Raw genomic sequence first — 18684 nt, forward strand, 5'->3', positions numbered from 1 at the left:
GTCAAGTGTTTGTCCTCATTTGATATTGTCTCTATTCTGTTTTGTTTTGCTATAAATCCATTCGAGGAGGAGTTCAGTGTTTGTTCCTCTTACTTCTCTTAAAATGTCACCTTTCGGTTCCATTCTAGTCACAAAACATGACAAGACTTGAATATTTTGTCAAATAAATATTGCAGTAGGAGGAAGAAGGAGGAGAAAGAGAAGAAGGAGGGAGAAGGAGAAGGAGAAAGAGAAGAAGGGAGGAGAAAGAGAAGAAGGAGGAGGAGAAGAAGGAGGAGGGAGAGGAGGAAGGAGGAGGAGAAGGAGGAGAAAAAGGAGGAAAGGGAGGAGGAGAAGGAAGAGGAGAAGGAGGAAAGGGAGGAGGAGAAGGAAGAGGAAAGAGTAAGAGGAGAAGAAGGATGAGGAGGAGGAGGAGAAGGAGAAGGAGTAGGAGATGGAGAAAGAGGAGAAGCAGAAGGAAATTGTGTGTGCCTGAGTGCCTGGGATGAGGCAACAGGCCCCCTAATTGATCCTGAAGGTTCCCAGAGCAGAGCTGAAGGCCTGAATGTAAAGGAGCTGCCAGAGACAAGGATGGAAAGAATGAAGCTGCAGGAGCCCCGGAATGATGTGGGGGACCCAGCCCCTTGCTCCTCAAAATCCCTTGTGCAGAGTCAGCCCTGCTGCAGGGATATACCCCAAACTCAGTTGCCTGTGCTGGGGATCAAACCTGGGCTAGTCATGTGCCAGGCAAGTTTTCTAGCTGCTGTACTCTCAAGTTTTAATACCTGTCTTTTATTCCCCATAACATCCTGCAACTACAATCTTGACCCTCCTCCCACTTATTATTCTGCACCTTAGGGAGGTCAGGTAGCTCTCACCTCGAAGTCTGCATTTTATTCCCTTACAGGGAGGTCAGGATGTACCTTGATGGCAATGAGGGAATGTTATGCAGAGACCTCCCTGTCTCCTGACTGGGCTAGCTCCCCCTGTGGAAGATCATATAAGGTCAACTGGAACCTTTCCCAGGATCCAGTGCAGGCGTGTTCATGGAGAGGCTACTGAGTCAGCTCTTCTGGTCTCAGGACCAGGAGGCTTTGTCTGCACCCCTCCTCCCCCCTGTCCCTCCTCAACGGCTCCTACCTGAAACATTGCACTCCAGGATTGGAGTCTTTGAAATCTTCCGGGGTACTGGGGGATGAAATCATCTGACTGCTTCCTGCTGATATGGGGTGTGGTTGGGATGGCAGTTCTGCTCCTTCTCTGTGGGAGGAGAGGACAACAGAATTGGGTTTCTACTACATCGAGAGGAGAAAGTACAGGATCCAGTATTTGTGCTGAAAAACAAAGTACATCTGGATTGCCTGAATGTGAGAGGAGGCAAAATTTGTGAAGAAAATTAAATTGTTGGTCCAAAACTGAGTGATAGGATTATTAGGGGGAGAGGCCCTGGAAGGGGAAGAACCAAGTGGTCGAAGGTAAGGCCTTCCAAACTGTTTCCAAAAAGGGAGCTGCAGTGACCCACTTGGGTGAAAAGTGTGTTGGTATTTTGCCTTTTCATGTGCCATCTTTAAATCCTCTTCTGCCATAATAGCTGAGTTATCTATATAACTATATCTATATATCTAAATATCTCTCTCTATATATGTTCAACAGTTTGTACTTATAATTGCACAAATCCCCACACCCCGGTTCATCTGGCAAATAGTTTAAAACCAAGCAATTGTCTAAATTCATGTTTGCAAATGAGTCTAAGGAGTTAGGCAGAGTCCCTAGACTGTGCTCCAAGTGAAAAGTCAAATCTTCAAGTAGATGACTTAGTTTCCAAACAGACTACTTGGTAAGAAAATCCTACCTGGAGATTAATATCCCAACTCGGGTCTCAAATCGCTCAGAATTAGATAGAAGAGGTAGCTCATTGGGCTGGAATGCATGATTTACACCCATCAGGCCCAGATTCAATACATAGCACTGCATGATTCCCCATGCACCACTATGAATGACCCCTGAGAAACTCTCTGGGTGTAGCCCCTGAGCATCACGGGATGTGGCCCTAAATCTAAGGATTGTAGAAATCTAAAGAAATCTAAGAATGGCAGGAGAGAGTGTGTGTGGTGGAGGGAATGTTCCTGGAATTGTTGTAATGGGAGTTCACTTATCAAGCACATCCAGACAGTCATGGCTGGAGAACAGGGAGGTCATTATTTACATCAGGTTATCAGACCGTCTAGGCTGGGCAAATACCTGAAATATTTGACAAAGCTCATGGGCCCAAAAGCCCATTTTTATAGGGCATTATTGCAACCTCATCATGAGCACAAATCGCATCGTGAAATGGGGGCATTCTTACAACATGGTATCTTATCAGTATGGCTACAGGGAACTTCCTAAAAATCAACATTTTCTTTGTTTGGAACAGAGAAGTTCATCCCAAATGCTAGGAATCTCCTGTAATTTGCTCTTTTTTTTTCTTTTGGTATGAATTAGAGCCTGCAGGAATAATTTAACAAGTGTGTCCTAATAGGTTGAATTAAAGAAAATCAGGGGATTCACTACTCTGCAGTTGCTATTCCTGAGGATCAACCAGAAGGATTCACAAAACCAAATTCATGGCATCCCCTCCACCTGAGGATGTCCAGATGCCAGAGAGATTCCGGAGTTATCCAAGTCACATTCTGGAAGCTGTCCTGCCAGCAATGCCAAAGCTTGAAAAATGCAGCAGCATGGACCACAAACTGTAGCATGGGGCCTCTCCATTCCTGCAGGGTACTGCTACTTCTCTGGCTGTCATATTAGCCCTAATACTGGACATAGGACTGGTGGCCAATGCCCCTGAGTATTGAGACTGGATAGTCTTATTAGTGGCCTAATTTCTTCACTATACTAATCCCAATTGATGTTGACTAGATTAAAGAAACCATTAGTTCTTTTGCTTCTTGTCTTTCTTGTTTGACCCTATGTCTTCTGTCAAATTATTGTTTATATGCACTCATTATAGCCCTGTTTTGCTGAAAGAAAACCATGAGGTATAAATGATTTGATAGGGTGGCGCGCCCCGAGCCCCAGAGTGGGCTGAGTTAAGTCTCTCAAGTCGGCCTGCTCCCCGAGCATGTGCTCTGGCGATGACAGTGAAAACCGAGACTGCTAGAGGCACCCTCACTTACTGCAGAATGAGGGGAATGGTAGCAATCCTGATCACTTTCATGAAACAGAGGAGGATGGACCTGAATGACTTTTTTCAGAAGATTACCAAGAACTCCTATGCTTGCAAACACCCTGAAGTTCAGTCTATTTTGAAAATTTCCCCACCGCAGAAGCTTGAGTTTCTGAATGCCAACCCTTCTCCTCCACTAACTTCTCAACAAATCAACCTTGGCCCATCATCCAATCCTCATGCTAAACCATATGACTTTCACTTTTTGAAAGTGATTGGGAAGGGCAGTTTCAGAAATGTCCTTCTGGCAAGACACAAAGCAGAAGAAGCATTCTATGCTGTGAAAGTTTCAAAGAAGAAAGCAATCCTAAAAAAGGAAAGAGGAAAAACATCTTATGTCGGAGCAGAATGTTCTGCTGAAGAATGTGAAACACCCTTTCCTGGTGGGACTTCCCTTCTCTTTCCAGACTGCTGACAAACTATATTTTGTTCTTGACTGCATTAATGGTGACAAGTTGTTCTACCATCTCCAGAGGGAGTGTTGCTTCCTGGAACCATAGGCCTGCTTCTATGCTGCTGAAATAGCTAGTGCCTTGGGTTACCTGCATTCCCTGAACATTGTTTCACTTGATCACTTGATCATTTGACATCCCGTTACACATCAATTTGCTTGAGCGGGCACCAGTAATGTCTCCATTCATCCCTGTCACGTGCTAGTGTAGCCCTATGGTGTCTGCTAGCTCCAGGAACACAAAGAGCCTCAAACCATCGTTCAGGGTCTTGACAAAGAAGTCTGACCATCTTGTAGGTGGGAAGCCACGTGATCTTTTGATGTCCCGTGGATTCCAGTCAGTAAAGACTCTAGTCCAGCAGTAGTCTCTAAATCACATTATGTGTCCATCCCATCTGATTTTCAATGCCTTGGCAAACGAGACAGTGTCCCTGATTCTTGATGGTCGATGGCAGTCGGAACTTTGGATTCTTTCTCTCACTTGAGTGAAGCGTGATACTCCAAACATAGCTCTTTTGATTCCTCTTTGGGAGACCGGAATAGTGTTCTCATCCTGTTTTCGTAGGGCCCACGTCTCTGAGGCGTATGTTAATGCAGGAAGAACAGTGGAATCAAAGAGATGTGCCCAGAGCCAGAGGTTCTTTGTCCTCTTAGCTATTTCTTCGATGCTTTTAAAGGCATTCCAAGCCACTCTCTTCCTCCTGTGCAACTCAGGTGCCAGGTCATTTGTCATGTTGACTTCTCAACCTAGGTACACGTAACTGTTGCATTCAGAGATGTTCGATCCATTGAGAGCAAACAGAACGTCAGGAATGAGTCCGTTTCTCTTAAGCATTGTCTTCCTGGGATTCAGCTGCAGTCCGACTTTTCCACATTCATGGTCAGCCAGCATTTGTGACGCCTGGCTAATGTTTGGGGTTATTAGAATGATGTCATCAGAGAAGCAGAGGTGGTCTTGTGGCACTGAAGAGTTTCGGTGAAAAGGTATATCACCAGTGGACTATGGACTGAACATGTTTGCCACTCAATGCCTCTTTTGCAGACCACAACACCCAAAAGGAGAGAGAGAAGACAGGGGATTGCCCTGCCACAGAGGCAGGGAGGGATGGGGGGATGGGGGTGGGGGGGGATATTATCCATGGTGGTGGAAAATGGGCACTGGTGGAGGGATGGGTATCTGATCATTGTATAATCAAACCCAAGCACAAAAAATTGTAAATCTACAACTGTACCTCATGGTGTTTCACTAATAAAAAAAAAATTAAAAAAAAAAAGAAAAGGTATATCACCCTGCAAAACTCCTCTCTTGACATGGATAATCACTTCCTTGTAGAATGGTAAGATACTGGTAGTGAATTCGTAATACAGCTCACGGAGGATCCTGATCTATTGAGTTTGAACGCCCTGTTTGGCTAGGACTTCGATGACTGCTTCAGTCTCAACAGAATCAAAGGCCTTCTTTAAATCAATGTATGTTAGACAGAGCGGCATCTTGAACTCACGAGAAACCTCAATGATCTTGGTTACGGTGTGGATATGGTTGATCGTGCTAAATCCTTTGTGGAACCCGGCTTGCTCACATGGTTGTCCTCCATCTAGTGTTCTGCCAATCCTATTCAGAATGACTCGAGTGAACAGCTTGTAGACGACAGACAACAGGCAGATCAGGCGAGAGTTGCCAATGTCATGGATGTCTCCCTTTTTGTACAGTAGAATAGTCCTGGCTGATTTTTTATTGGGACGGAACCTTGCATTCAGACAGGTAGCATGTAAAGAGCGAGCCAGTGTATTGATGAGTACTGATAGCAGGTTCTTCAGGTGTTTGGGTATGACCTTGTCTGCGCCGGGTGCTGTTCACTTCTTTACGAAATGGCATGTTGGATTTCAGAAGGGAGAACATTGGGAACGACATATCTATCCTGCGGAATTTGGTATGTGGGCAGATGGAAGTGGCTATTGAAGAGATCTGAGCAGAAATCATGGATAATCTTCTTCATTGGTCTTCTGGAAGATGTGATATATCCATCAGGACATTGAAGGGCAGTCATCTTGGTCTTGTAGTTGGTGAAGGACAAGCGAGCATTGATAATACTTTTTCCGACTTCTGTTGCATCGGCCAGCACTGCTGCTGTTCTCTCTTTGAGGTCTTCCTTTATCACTTCTTTGCACTGCTTTGTGAGCTCAGATGTTCGCTTGCAGTTGCCCGAGGCTCGCACCAAGCCACGCTGGCAAATGAACTCGAGAGTTTTTAAAGACAGGTATCTTTTTGTGGCTATCTCTCTCTCGCTGTTCCTCGCACAATCATGGAGGTGCTGAACCAGTTGATTGTATTCTTCGTCAATGTTGTCAACAACAGCATCTTCCCATGTTGCCGCAATAGTGCCAAATTGCTCCCAGTTGGTGGTCGTTCTGGGAGTTCTTTTCTTAAATTTTGCAGCTTTTTCTCCTCACTTTGTGAAGTAAATATTGTTTATAGAGAATTAAAGCCAGAGAATATTTTGCTGGATTCCCAGGGATGCATTGTCCTTACTGACTTTGAACCCTGCAAGGAGAACATCAAACACAATGGCACAACATCCACCTTCTGCGGCATGCCTGAGTACCTTGCATCTAATGTGCTCCATAAGCAGCCTTGTGACAGAACCGTGGACTGGTGGTGCCTGGGTGTTTTATATGAGATGCTATATGGCCTGTCTCTGTTTTATAGTCGAAATACTGCTGAGATGTATGACAGCATTTTGAACAAGCCTCTCCACTTGAAGCCAAATATTACAAATTCTGCAAGACAACTCCTGGAGGGCCTCCTGCAGAAGGACAGGACAAAGAGACTGGGTGCCTTTTGATTTTTGGGTCACAACCGGCGATGCACAGGGGTTACTCCTGGCTCTTGCACTCAGGAATTTCTCCCTGGTGGTACTCGGGGTACCATATGGGATATTGGGAATCTAACCTGGGTCGGCCACATGCAAGGCAAATGCCCTACCTGTTGTCTATCATTTCAGCCCCACGATTACTCCTCCTTTTAACCCAAATGTGAGTGGCCCCAGCGAACTGTGACACTTTGACCCCGAGTTTACTGAAGAGCCAGTCCCCAACTCTATTGGCTGGTCCCCTGACAGCATCTTCCTCACAGCCAGCATAAAGGAAGCCACACAGGCCTTCCTGGGCTTCTCCTACACCCTGCCTATGGACTCCTTCCTCTAAAAAGTCTGGGGCATGGTTGCAAAGGATTTTGTGTGTGTTCAGATGTTTGATTTAGCATTTAATGGCCGAGCTGCCCGCTGACAGGACATCTTAGGAGAGAATTTGCACATCTCTGGAAGCTTGCACATTTTGTCAATCTTAATTGTGCGCTGTTTGCTGGAAGCTTTTTTCGAAGAGTACATCTTCCTCAGTGAGTTCATGAGGTTTTCATTTTTATTCTTCCTTCCAACATGGTCCTATCTCTGGAATGCGCATCCATCCAAGGGCCACCTTAGATAGATGCAGTGGTCTTGTTAGGAGATGCTGCTCTGAGAAAGATCTTCTGAAAGTTCTGTCTGGGCCGTGAGAAAGAATCTTATGAAATGTGCCTTTTCTGATGCGATCATGTTAGCTCCAAAGCTTTAAGCAAACTCGTTACAATATTTGGAGGCCCCAGCAAGATCAGAGACATGGAAGAACCCACTGGCTCTGTAAGTATACAGGGTTTAGATAGGGGAGGAGCCCTCCTGCAGGGAACCTGGCTTCACTGACTGGCAGAAAAACGAGACTGAATTACATGAGGTAATTTCCCTCAATTCGTTCCTTCCCTGATGGTATTCTATTCAGGGGGCATTTTGCCTCAGCCGTCCCTAATGGTACTTGGGGAAAGTTTAGGGAACCCATCCTAGTTAGTATTCCTAGAACCTAAGTCTCTCACGTGTGACGATGCCCATCAAAAATACCACCTGGATGCATGACATGGTTTGTGAGCCCCAAGCAATGAATTTGAAAAATCAAATCAGTTAGGCTAAGGAATGCTACTTTGAAATGACCAAACCTTGGAGGCAGAAGAATAAATGACAAATGCTTAAATGTTCAGAGTACAAGAACCAATTATCAATGGCATAGGAAGCACAGTTCTGAGTTACTTCCTTCTTACTGCCCTGTTCATCCCTTTCTCTAATATTTCACTGCATTAATCCAAGTGTCAGTAATTTTCAACTTCTTTTTAGACACCTTGTTCTAATGCCCATTTTTCCTCTTCTACAGGGTTTTTGGCTTAGAGGAAATATTCTCTAATTGGGTATTAATCCCACGATGGAATAAGAATTCAGAGCTGTTAAAAATCTCTGTTATCTTTATATGTATTAACTAAGAATGGATACCCAGAGCAAGTTTAGATGTCCACTATCAGTACTTTAGCCAACTGACAGGCTGGGGGAAAGCAATTGATCCTGCCTTTTGGGCTAAGAGCCCTCCCCCCCGCCCCCCCCCCCCCCCCCCCCGGTAAAGCTCTGGCTTCTGCTTTTCTGGCCAGACTGGTGACAGCTTTTTCAACATTAAGTTTCTTTATTTAAGAATAGACAGCTTACTTACTAAATTACCCAATTATTCAATCACCTTTGTAAAACTAGGATCTGATTCTTATAAAAAAAAAAAACAAGTTACAGAAACATGGTATTTTCTCCCTCTTCATTTTAAACTTGCCAGACAGCTTAACAAAACTGGCTTGTTCTTTTGCATAAGCACAGCAAGATTGGAGAAGTCTCCATTTGGGGTACCCCATTACTTAGTCAGAAGTTCTGGGGATTGCCAAAGATAGAGCAAGAGACATGCCAGTGATGGCATTTGATGTTTTATTTCATGTCAGGGCTACCCCAGGCTCCTCGATAAGATGTAAAGATCAGGCCCCACGATGAACGAGAGGTAGAGACTTTAGAATGAACTGGGCTCAGGCCTCTCACCCTTCATAGGAATGTCCTGGCAGTCAGGAGTCCATTCCATCCCTTCTTCAGGGCTGGGAGAGATCTTGACCTCCAGATTTTGACACTAAGGGTGGGGCCCAGGCTGAGTCAGTTATTGCATACTTCCAGCTTCCTCATTTTCCATGGCATAGACAATGTCCAGTCCTTCCTTGAGCTGGCCTGACCTTAGGGTCTCCCTGAGGTTTGTAGGATACTTGAAACAGTAACTGTTAAATACCTGCTCCTGTCATTTAGACCAATCCCCTGACTCTTTCCCTGTAAGAGGGCTTTTGGGGTCCCGTAACTGGTTTTCCTGTATGCACCAGGGGTAGACCCTATTGTAGAGAGGAAAAGATCTTGTCTGGGCTTATGCAAACAAACATAATGCCTTAATGCTTCATGGCACTAAGGAGAGAAAAGCAAATATTTCACCCAACTAATTTAGTCAGTCCCATGTTGAAAACCTTGATTTCCAATTTTTTAAGACACTGTAAAAGGAGTCTGGATTCTAAAACAATTATGCAGATAATTTAAAGAATTTCTTATAACTACAATTTGCTCACAGTTTTCTTTCTTTTAAATTTTTTTTATATTTATTTATTGAATCACTGTGGGAAAAGTTACAAAGCTTTCAAGATTAAGTCTCAGTCATACAATGATCAAACACCTTCCCCTTCACCAGTACTTATTTTTCACCACCAAGAACCCCAATATACCCTCCTCCCACCCCTCCCAATGCCTGTGAGGCAGGTGATTTCTACTTAACTCTCTCTCTACTTTGATGACATTCATTATTTCAAAAAAGGGTGCACCATTATTGTTTAGAATTTCAGAACAACCAGAACTGCTGAAAAGGCATTGTGAAATAATTTGTTTTCTATAGCTGGTTATGAGAACCATATGATGTCATGCAGCACAATTGCGGCCGTGCGATTTTCGATTTCTGATATTTTACTAGGCAAGTCAGGTAAGTCTGGAGGGGTTTCTGCCTCATAGTTTTCTTAATATAGCTTCTAGCAAGAAATTTGGAAAGAAGTTGCTAATCATCATCTCATTTATCATGACTAAATTATACTCTAAAAGCATTACGTCAGTCTTATAGATATTCAAAAGGTTTGCAATGGTCACAATTAAAGATCTTATAGCATATATCTAGTTGGCAAAAGTTCACTTTACATTCAAAACTTTATTTTTAGAATTCCAATTTCTAGGGAAACAGGTACAAAAATTAAAACACAGAAAACGGGATAATTATTTCTTATTTGAGAGTCACCCACAATTGTTAAGGAGGCTCAGGGATTTGTGCCTCATTCATGCACTTCCCCATTTTTAGAAACCACTAAAGCCGAATGGGCTGCCAATATTGGCTTGACTTTCAAAAGTGACTCTTCTTCTTTTTTTTTTCTTCAGTAAAAAGAAAGCCTAACAACCTGATTGTTACACTTGACAATTGGACGATTACACTTGAATACATGTGGTTCACTGCCGGCAGTTTCTATCTTCGTTGTCTACACACCAACATCCAGTTATGATGAAGGAGAAATTGAGAGGTTCTACATGGAGCTGGAGAAGTTCTATAAAGAAGATCACACCTTCTACAAGATCACTGTTGGTGATTTTAATGCCAAGATATGACCAAGAAGATCAGCCGAAGAACTCCACATCGGGACCCATGGCCTAGAATGGAATGAACAGGGTGAAAGACTATCTGAGTTCATCATGTCGACCAAGACCATCCATGGTAACTCACAGTTCCAGAAGGCCGAATCTAAACGTTGGACATGGAAGTCTCCCAGTGGACGGTTCCACAACAAAATTGACCACATCATATTCAATTGATGGTTTTGCCTGATCGATGTCGCTGTTGTCCCAAAATTCCGAAAAGGGGGCCGGAGCGATGGCACAGAGGGTAGGGTGTTTGCCTTGCACGCAGCCGACCCGGGTTCAATCCCCAGCATCTCATGTGGTCCCCCAAACACTGCCAGGAGTAATTCCTGAGTGCAGAGCCAGCAGTGATCTCCCTGAGCATTGCTGGGTGTGACCCAAAAGAAAAAAAAAAACCTCAAAATTCCAAACAGGATCGGATCACTGTCTCCTTCATGCAAAATTCTACTTTAGAGCAGGGAGAAAGGGCTGGCTGCAAAGTTTAAGAAGAGAACTCCCAGAACGACCACCAACTGGGAGCAATTTGGCATTATTGCTGCAACATGGGAAGATGCCGTCATTGACAACATTGTTGAGGAATACGATTGACTGGTTCAGCACCTCCATGATTGTACGAGGAACGCCAAGAGAGAGATAGCCACAAAAAAAATGCCTGTCTTTGAAAACTCTTGAGCTTACTTGCCAGCGTGGCTTGGCGCATGTCTCGGGCAACCACAAGCGAACGTCCAAGCTCGCAAAGCAGTGCAGAGAAGCGATAAAGGAAGACCTCAAAGAGAGAAGAGTAGCAGTGCTGGTAGATGTGGCAAAAGCGGGAAAAGCATTTGTAATGCCTGCTTGTTCTTCGTCAACTACAAGACCAAGATGACTGCCCTCTGACGTCCTGATGGATCTATCACATTTTCCAGAAGGGCAATGGAGAAGATTATCCATGACTTCTACTCAGATTTCTTTGACAGCCACATCCACCTGCCCACATACCAAATTCTGCAAGATGAATATGTCGTTCCCAACGTTCTCCCTTCTGAAATCCGACATGCCATTTTGTCGGTAAAGAAACGAACAGCACCTGGCCCAGACGAGGTCAGACCTGAACACCTGAAGAACCTGCTGTCAGTACTCATCAATACACTGGCTCGGCTCTTCACATGCTACGTGTCTGAATGCAAGGTTCCATCCCAGTGGAAAACCAGCAGGACTTTACTACTGTACAAGAAGGGAGACATCCACGACATTGGCAACTATCGCCCGATCTACCTATTGTCTGTCATCTACAAGTTGTTCACGCGAGTCATCCTGAATAGGATTGGTAGAACACTAGATGAAGGACAACCATGCAAGCAAGCCGGGTTCCGCAAAGGATTCAGTATGATCAACCATATCCACACAGTGACCAACCATTGAGGTTTCTCGTGAGTTCAAGATGCCGCTGTGTCTAACGTTCATTGATTTAAAGAAGGCCATTGATTCTGTTGAAATGAAAGCAGTAATCAAAGCCCTAGCCAATCAGGGCATCCAAACTCAATACATCAGTATCCTCCGTGAGCTGTGTTACAGATTCACTACCAGGATCTCACCATTCTACAAAGAAGTCATCATCCATGTCAAGAGAGGGTTTTGGCAGGGTGATACCATTTCATCAAAACTCTTCAGTGCCACCCTCGAGAACATCATGCGATGACTGGAATGGGAAGGAATGGGAGTGAAGATAGATGGTCGGCAACTATACCACCTCCACTTCGCTGATGACATCGTTCTAATAACACCAAACATTAGCTAAGCAGCACAAAGACTGGCTGATTTCGACCATGAGTGTGGAAAGGTCGGATTACAGTTGAATCTCACGAAGACAATGTTCATGAGAAACAGTCTCTTTCCTGATGTTCCATTCACTCTCAATGGACTGACCATCTCCGAATGCAACAGTTATGTGTACATAGGTCGAGAAGTCAACATGACAAATGACCTGGCACCTGAGTTGTGCAGGAGGAAGAGAGCGGCTTGGAACGCCTTCAAGAGCATCAAAGAAATAGCTAAGAGGATGAAGAACCTCTGGCTCTGGGCACATCTCTTCAATTCCACTGTTATTCCTGCATTAACATAATGCCCCAGAGAACTGAGCCTTACGAAAGCAGGATGAGAATGCTATTCGGGTCTCCCAAAGAGGAATCAAAAGAGCTATGCTTGGAGTATCACGTTTCACTCAAATGAGAGAAAGAATCCGGAGTTCCGACTTCTGTTGATGGTCAAGAATCAGGGACACTGTCTCGTTTGCCAAGGCGTCGAAAATCAGATGGGCTGGACACATAATGAGATTTGGAGACAACTGCTGGATGAGAACCATTACCCACTGGATTCCACAGGACGTCAAAAAACCGTGTGGCTGCCCACCTATGAGATGGTCAGACTTCTTCATCAAGACCCTGAACGATCGGTTTGAGGCTCTTCGTGTTCCTAGAACAAGCAGATGCCATTGGGCTACACTAGCATAGGACAGGGATGAAAAGAGACGTGACTGGTGACCACTTGAGCAAATCAATGAGTAACGGGATGTCAAGTGATCAAGTGATCAAAAAAAAAAGCTGATTTGGAGCCTCGGTAGGAAATGCTGATACCTTTAAGTTTTATCAAGGCACAATTCTGTGGTTTCAGTAGCTCCTGAAATTTAGGTTACCAACAATCTCAGAAATCAAATAAAACACTGTCCAGCCGAGAAAGAAACTGAGAAAGAGTGTTGCAGAGCAGAGAGGGGGAGTTTGGTGGTCAAACAGTTTTCCGTTTATTGACCTGTACCCAGGAGTTCTTATACACTCAGGGGGCTGGGCATTCCCACGTACAACACACTTCTCTGGTTTCTCTTGTACAGCACGCTTTTCTCATAGGGCTTGTACAGATGTCAGTTAATGATTTACATAACCTGCTCTTAGGGCCAGGTTATCAATATGGGTAGGTGGCCACAGTCACGTCCCTCATCCTCAACCGGAGTGCCTACGTATGGGGAGTGCTGGAGCGGGTCCCCTGGGTCTTTGTAAACAGGGCCTGCTCTTGCTTCCAGGGGCAGGGGATTTGGTCAAAGTGTCAGGCTAGCTGCTGAGACTCCAACATCTCCCCTTTTTGTTTTATATAGAAGCCAGCTGCCGAGGGCCTCCCGACAGCCTCACGCTGGGGCCTTAGGGACCGGGCCTGTCTTAGGTTGCCTCCTCTGAGTTCTTACCCATCTCTGGCTCTCTGACCCAGCGTTGTTCCCCACACGGCGGCTATGTGGCTCTCTCTCGCACTCCTTCCATGGCCACATGCACCCAGGCAGCATCTCCTGGTCGAGGGTCTGCAAGTCTATCTACTGCATGACTGAGCATCACCACAGACTCAAATTGGTTTCTTATCATTTGAACAAGGCAGTTTACAATACATGGCCCAAGTGTTAGAATAGTAAAATGACTGGCCCAGCTAGGGCAGACACAAGTGTAGTAAGCCAAGGTGACAAGCCAAACCATATCAAATGATTCCTCTTGTGCCTCATGTTCCCTCTTTTGTTTAGCTAACCCATCTCACAACTTAGCCATAGAATTACGTACAACTCTGGTATGGTCAGCATAAAAACAACACTCTTCCCCTAACATAACCCTTCTCCCCCCCCCCCCCCCCCCGTTGCAACAATAATAAGTTCAGTCCTCTCCTGCTCTGCAACACCACTTCTAACAGGGATATCAGGGACTTCTCGAGATAACTGATGGAGGTAATAATTCTCCCCAGATCTTCATCAATAGCTACTCAAAGGGATGAGAATCTGCTCTGCTGGGTTTCGAGTGAAGAAATACCAGTTCTGATTCCTGCCAGTTCAATTCCAAATAGCATGGCCATAGTCAGCGTGGATATCACCTCCCTCTTCTGAATGAGCTGATGGGTTACCTGTGGGGGTAGAGAGTCTTCTTCATAGTAAAGGATTCGGAGAAGCATAGTGACCATCACACAAAATTCATTTAGTTCCATGTTGAAAACATTGATTTCCAATTATCTAAGAGCACTGTAACAGGAATCTGGATACTAGAACAATTTTGCAGATATACTTTAAAGAGTTTTTTTTTATTTATTTATTGAATCACTGTGGGAAAGGTTACAAAGCTTTCAGGTTTAGGTCTCAGTCATGCAAATATCAAACACATTTCCCTTTACCAATACTTATTTTTTACCATGAAGAACCCCAATAAAACCCCACCCCCCACCCCTCCCAGTCTCTGTGAGGCAGATGAATTCTAGTTAACACTCTATCTGCTTTGATTAGATTCACTGTTTCAATAAAAGATTCACCACTATTATTTAGAGTTTACCCCCCCCAAATCAGACATGCTGAAAAAGCATTGTGAAGTGATTTGCTTTCTACAGCTGGGTTCAAGAATTAAATGTTGGTTTTGGATTTCTGCTATTTTACCTATTGACCCTGGAAGTATTTCTACTGAAAGTCAGATAGTTAAGAAATTGGTTTCTGTGTTCTGGAGTCGTGGCCGTGCTGGAGAGCCGCTCGTGGGGGGCAACTGGTGGCCTTGGTAGGGCGTGAAGGGCGGACCGAAACGCCCCCCTTCCCATGAGGTTTTAGTTGCCCCCACACCCCCGGCTCATACCTGCTGTCCACAAGGCTCCCATGTGGCCGCCATCCTTCTTTCCAGAGAAGAGAGGGCGAATGGAGCAACACCCTTTCCCCTCCGGCAGACTTGATGGCCTGGATTAACGCATAGTCCGTTCACTTTTCTGCTCCAAGCTGCTGGGTTCTGCATTAAGTCTTTGTGTTTCTGGGGCTGTGGCCGTGCTCCAAACTTAACTCTGATTTTCAGCGAGAAAGGTTGGGTGGTTTACTTCCCATTGATCACTTTGTATATAGAGAGATGTCGCGCGGCCGCTGAGAAAAAGTCCTAGTTCCCGCATACTCGAGCTGTGCTTGTAGAGGCTTCTGGTCACCGGGGTTCCATCTGGGGGAGGCGGGGTGCGGTACCTACCCCATCTGGGACTGCCCGGTGATCTCGGCTCTTTTTGGAACCTGTTTTTTTTTTTCTCCAGGATCTGTGGTTCCCGCCCTCCATGTGGTCCTTCTCTTTGGCTGTATGTTGTAAAGATGGCACTGGGGGGCGGGCTGTGGGCGTGACTTCCGGAATCAGAGGTTACCTGGGAGTTGTAGTCCCGGCATATTTGAGAAAAAGTCCTAGTTCCCGCATACTCAAGCTGTGCTTGTAGAGGCTTCTGGTCACCGGGGTTCCATCTGGAGGAGGTGGGATGCGGTACCTACCCGATCTGGGACTTCCTGGTGATCTCGGCTCTTTTTGGAACCTGTTTTTTTTTTTTTCCTCCGGGATCTGTGGTTCCCGCCCTCCATGTGGTCCTTCTCTTTGGCTGTATGTTGTCTTAAAGAGTTTTTTACAACAATATATTTTGATTACAGTTTCTTTTCCTCAAAACACAACCTCCAACTTCCTTTACATCCATTATATCCTGTAACTTTTCCACTTCAAAACCAGCTACATTTTGACAGGTTTGTTTTCCTACTTCTCACTGATGAATATCTCCATACATTATCTTTCTAACTTAAGAAATACATCTATATTCCTTATAATCATCAAACAAGTTTAAACTTACTGAAATTGGTACAAGATGATCTCACAAGTTTGGACACAAGTTAACAATCATCTTATTTAACATGTCAAAACTCTTCTGCAGTACCATTTCACAAGCATTATATCAGGCCCATAGATATACAAAAGGTTTACAATGCTCACAGTTAAAGATCTCAAAACATAGAATTCCAAACTGTAGGAAGACACAGATAAAAGAGGGTTAATATACTCACAAGATTTGTACATTTCATTTACCTACATTCCCTTCAATCTTTGCTCACTTCATTACTTCCATTTTGTATTTTATTTTATTAAATGAATTTAATCCCAATTTTATTTTCCTCTGAAATATACAACTCAAATAATCATATATGCAGATCAAGCTTGTATTTTAAACAATCCTTGAAAATCACACAATAGGGGAGCAAAGTTTTAGAAGTATCTTTTAGTTTTCTAATTTATCTCCTATTTTCTTTCATAATCCTTGAGACAAAACTCTTCTGCCAGAATGCTTTAAACTCTAAATTCCTTTTACCACAAGTACTTAATTCAAAAGGCATTCAAAACTTTTAACATGCTCTTCCTCTTCGTCCCCCAAGCTGTGCAAGTCTTCTCCCAAACCCAGCTGTGCTGGTCTTCTCCCAAACCCAGGTCAGTTTATCTGCCAGTATTTGAACCCGGGACTTGGATTTCTCCCTGCAAGCTCCCCAGGCATCCTCTCGGAGAGGATGGGAGAAAAGCAGCCCTGAGCCTCTGCCTCTTCCTCTTCGACCCCAAGCTGTGCTGGTCTTCTCCCCCACCCAGTCTTTACTCCCCCCCCCACACCAGGTACCCTTGGAGGCGTGGCCTTTTCAGAAGTGGGCGTGGCTTCTGTAGAAGTGGGCGTGGCCTAATTTTCAGCGGCTGCAGGTAGTTTAGCCATACAAGGAACCTAGTCCCCATACCTACACACCAACATGAAGAAACAACGCAAATCTCCACCACATGGGGGAGGACAACGAAAAAAATCCAGAAGCCTCTGTAGGCGCTGCTCACCTAAGGGACCTCTCTGAAAAAGAATTCAGATATGAAGTCATGAAGATGTTCATTGAACTCAATGAAACACTCAGACAGATATCCAGTAACATGACAGAAACTATCAACAAATTACGGGAAGAAATGAGAGCAGAAATGTCATGAATAAAACATTCCGTAGATGAAATAAAAAAGTCAGTCTGCGCCCTCAACAGTAGAATGACTGCAGCTGAAGAGAGAATCAGTGAGCTGGAAGATCAGCTGCACCAAGCCAACAGGCAACAACAAACAGTAGCAAGGGACCTCAAAATAGCTCTAGAGAGAAACAGAGTCCTAGGAGATGATTCCAAGAGGAACAACATTAGAATCACTGGAGTATCAGAAGCTCAGGGAAACATTCCCAGTGAAAAAACCACGGTTGAACGAATCATTGCTGAAAAATTCCCAGAGCTCGACAATGCAGCCATTCAAGTTCAAGGAGCCCGAAGGGTGCCAGCTAAAAGAGACCCTAACAAAAATACTCCAAGACATATCGTAGTTAGAATGATCGATGCTGCCGATAGAGATACAATACTGCAAACAGCAAGGTCAAAGAAGGAAATCACATACAAAGGAGCACCCCTTAGATTCACAGCAGACCTATCAGAGGAAACCCTCCAAGCCCGAAGGCAATGACGGGATATAGTGAAAAAAACTAGTACAGCGGTAGGGCATTTGCCTTGCACGCAGCCAACATGGCCGACCGGAGTTCGATTCCTCCGCCCCTCTCGGAGAGCCCAGCAAGCTACCGAGAGTATCTCGCCTACGCGGCAGAGCCTGGCAAGCCACCCGTGATGTATTCGATATGCCAAACACAGGAACAACAAAATCTCCAATGGAGACGTTACTGGGCCCGCTCGAGCAAATCGATGAACGGGAGGGCCTTTACTCGAGCAAATCGAAATGAATGCTTCACCAAGAATACTCTATCCAGCTAAACTCTCACTCAAAATCGAAGAAACGGTAGACTACTTTCTAGATAAACAGCAGCTCAGGAACTTCATGACTCAAAACCAAACCTAAGAGAAGGACTAAAGGGGCTGCTATAAGACAAGACAAAACCTACAAGCACAATGGACCCTTACAAAAAGATGACACAAACCCCCGTAACAATAATCTCTCTCAATGTCAATGGTCTAAATTCACCAATTAAGAGACACAGAATGGCAAAATGGATTCAGAGACAGAACCCAGCATTCTGCTGCCTACAAGAAACTCATCTCAACAGTCAGAGCAAACACAGACTCAAAGTTCACGATCACGATCATCCTGTTGTTCATCGATTACCTCGAGCAGGCACCAGTAACGTGTCCTTTGCCCTAGCCCTGAGATTTTAAAAAGTGCCATATTCAAGGCTCTTTCAGGGTTAGAAGAATGAGACCCATCATTGTTACTGGTATTTGGCATATTGGGTACACCACGGGGAGTTTGCCAGACTCTGCCGTGTGGGCAGGTTACATTCGGTAGCCTGCCAGGTTGTCCAAAGTAAAAATGAGATAATAAGATGTCGCGCAGCCACAAATACGGAATCTCCTGCCCCCGCGCCTGGCTGTCCTCACCGGGGCCCCTTGGAGTGGGGCGGGGAGGGTTGAGTTTCCCTCCCTGCCCCGAGCAGAGCCCCAGCAGCCAAAGACCTCCAGAACCAGCCATAACCATGCTAAGACCACTCTCCACACACATGAAGGTACTGGCAGAGAAACAAAGGCATGCAGGTCCCGGGGCTGAGATCTCCAAGCCTGCTCGGATCGGGGCTGAGCATCCTCCACCCAGATCCTTCATCTTCCAGTAGGCAGGGGT

The 18684-nt window shown here is 44.9% G+C and overlaps 1 pseudogene; it reads left to right on the forward strand.

Annotated features, from left to right (window-relative positions):
- Positions 1–3098: 3098 nt before the first annotated feature.
- Positions 3099–7888, forward strand: LOC130043370 (serine/threonine-protein kinase Sgk1-like; annotated as a pseudogene).
- The last annotated feature ends 10796 nt before the right edge of the window (positions 7889–18684 follow it).

This window comes from Sorex fumeus, unplaced genomic scaffold (assembly GCF_029834395.1).
Source record: "Sorex fumeus unplaced genomic scaffold, SorFum_2.1 ptg000122l, whole genome shotgun sequence".
NCBI lineage: Eukaryota > Metazoa > Chordata > Mammalia > Eulipotyphla > Soricidae > Sorex > Sorex fumeus.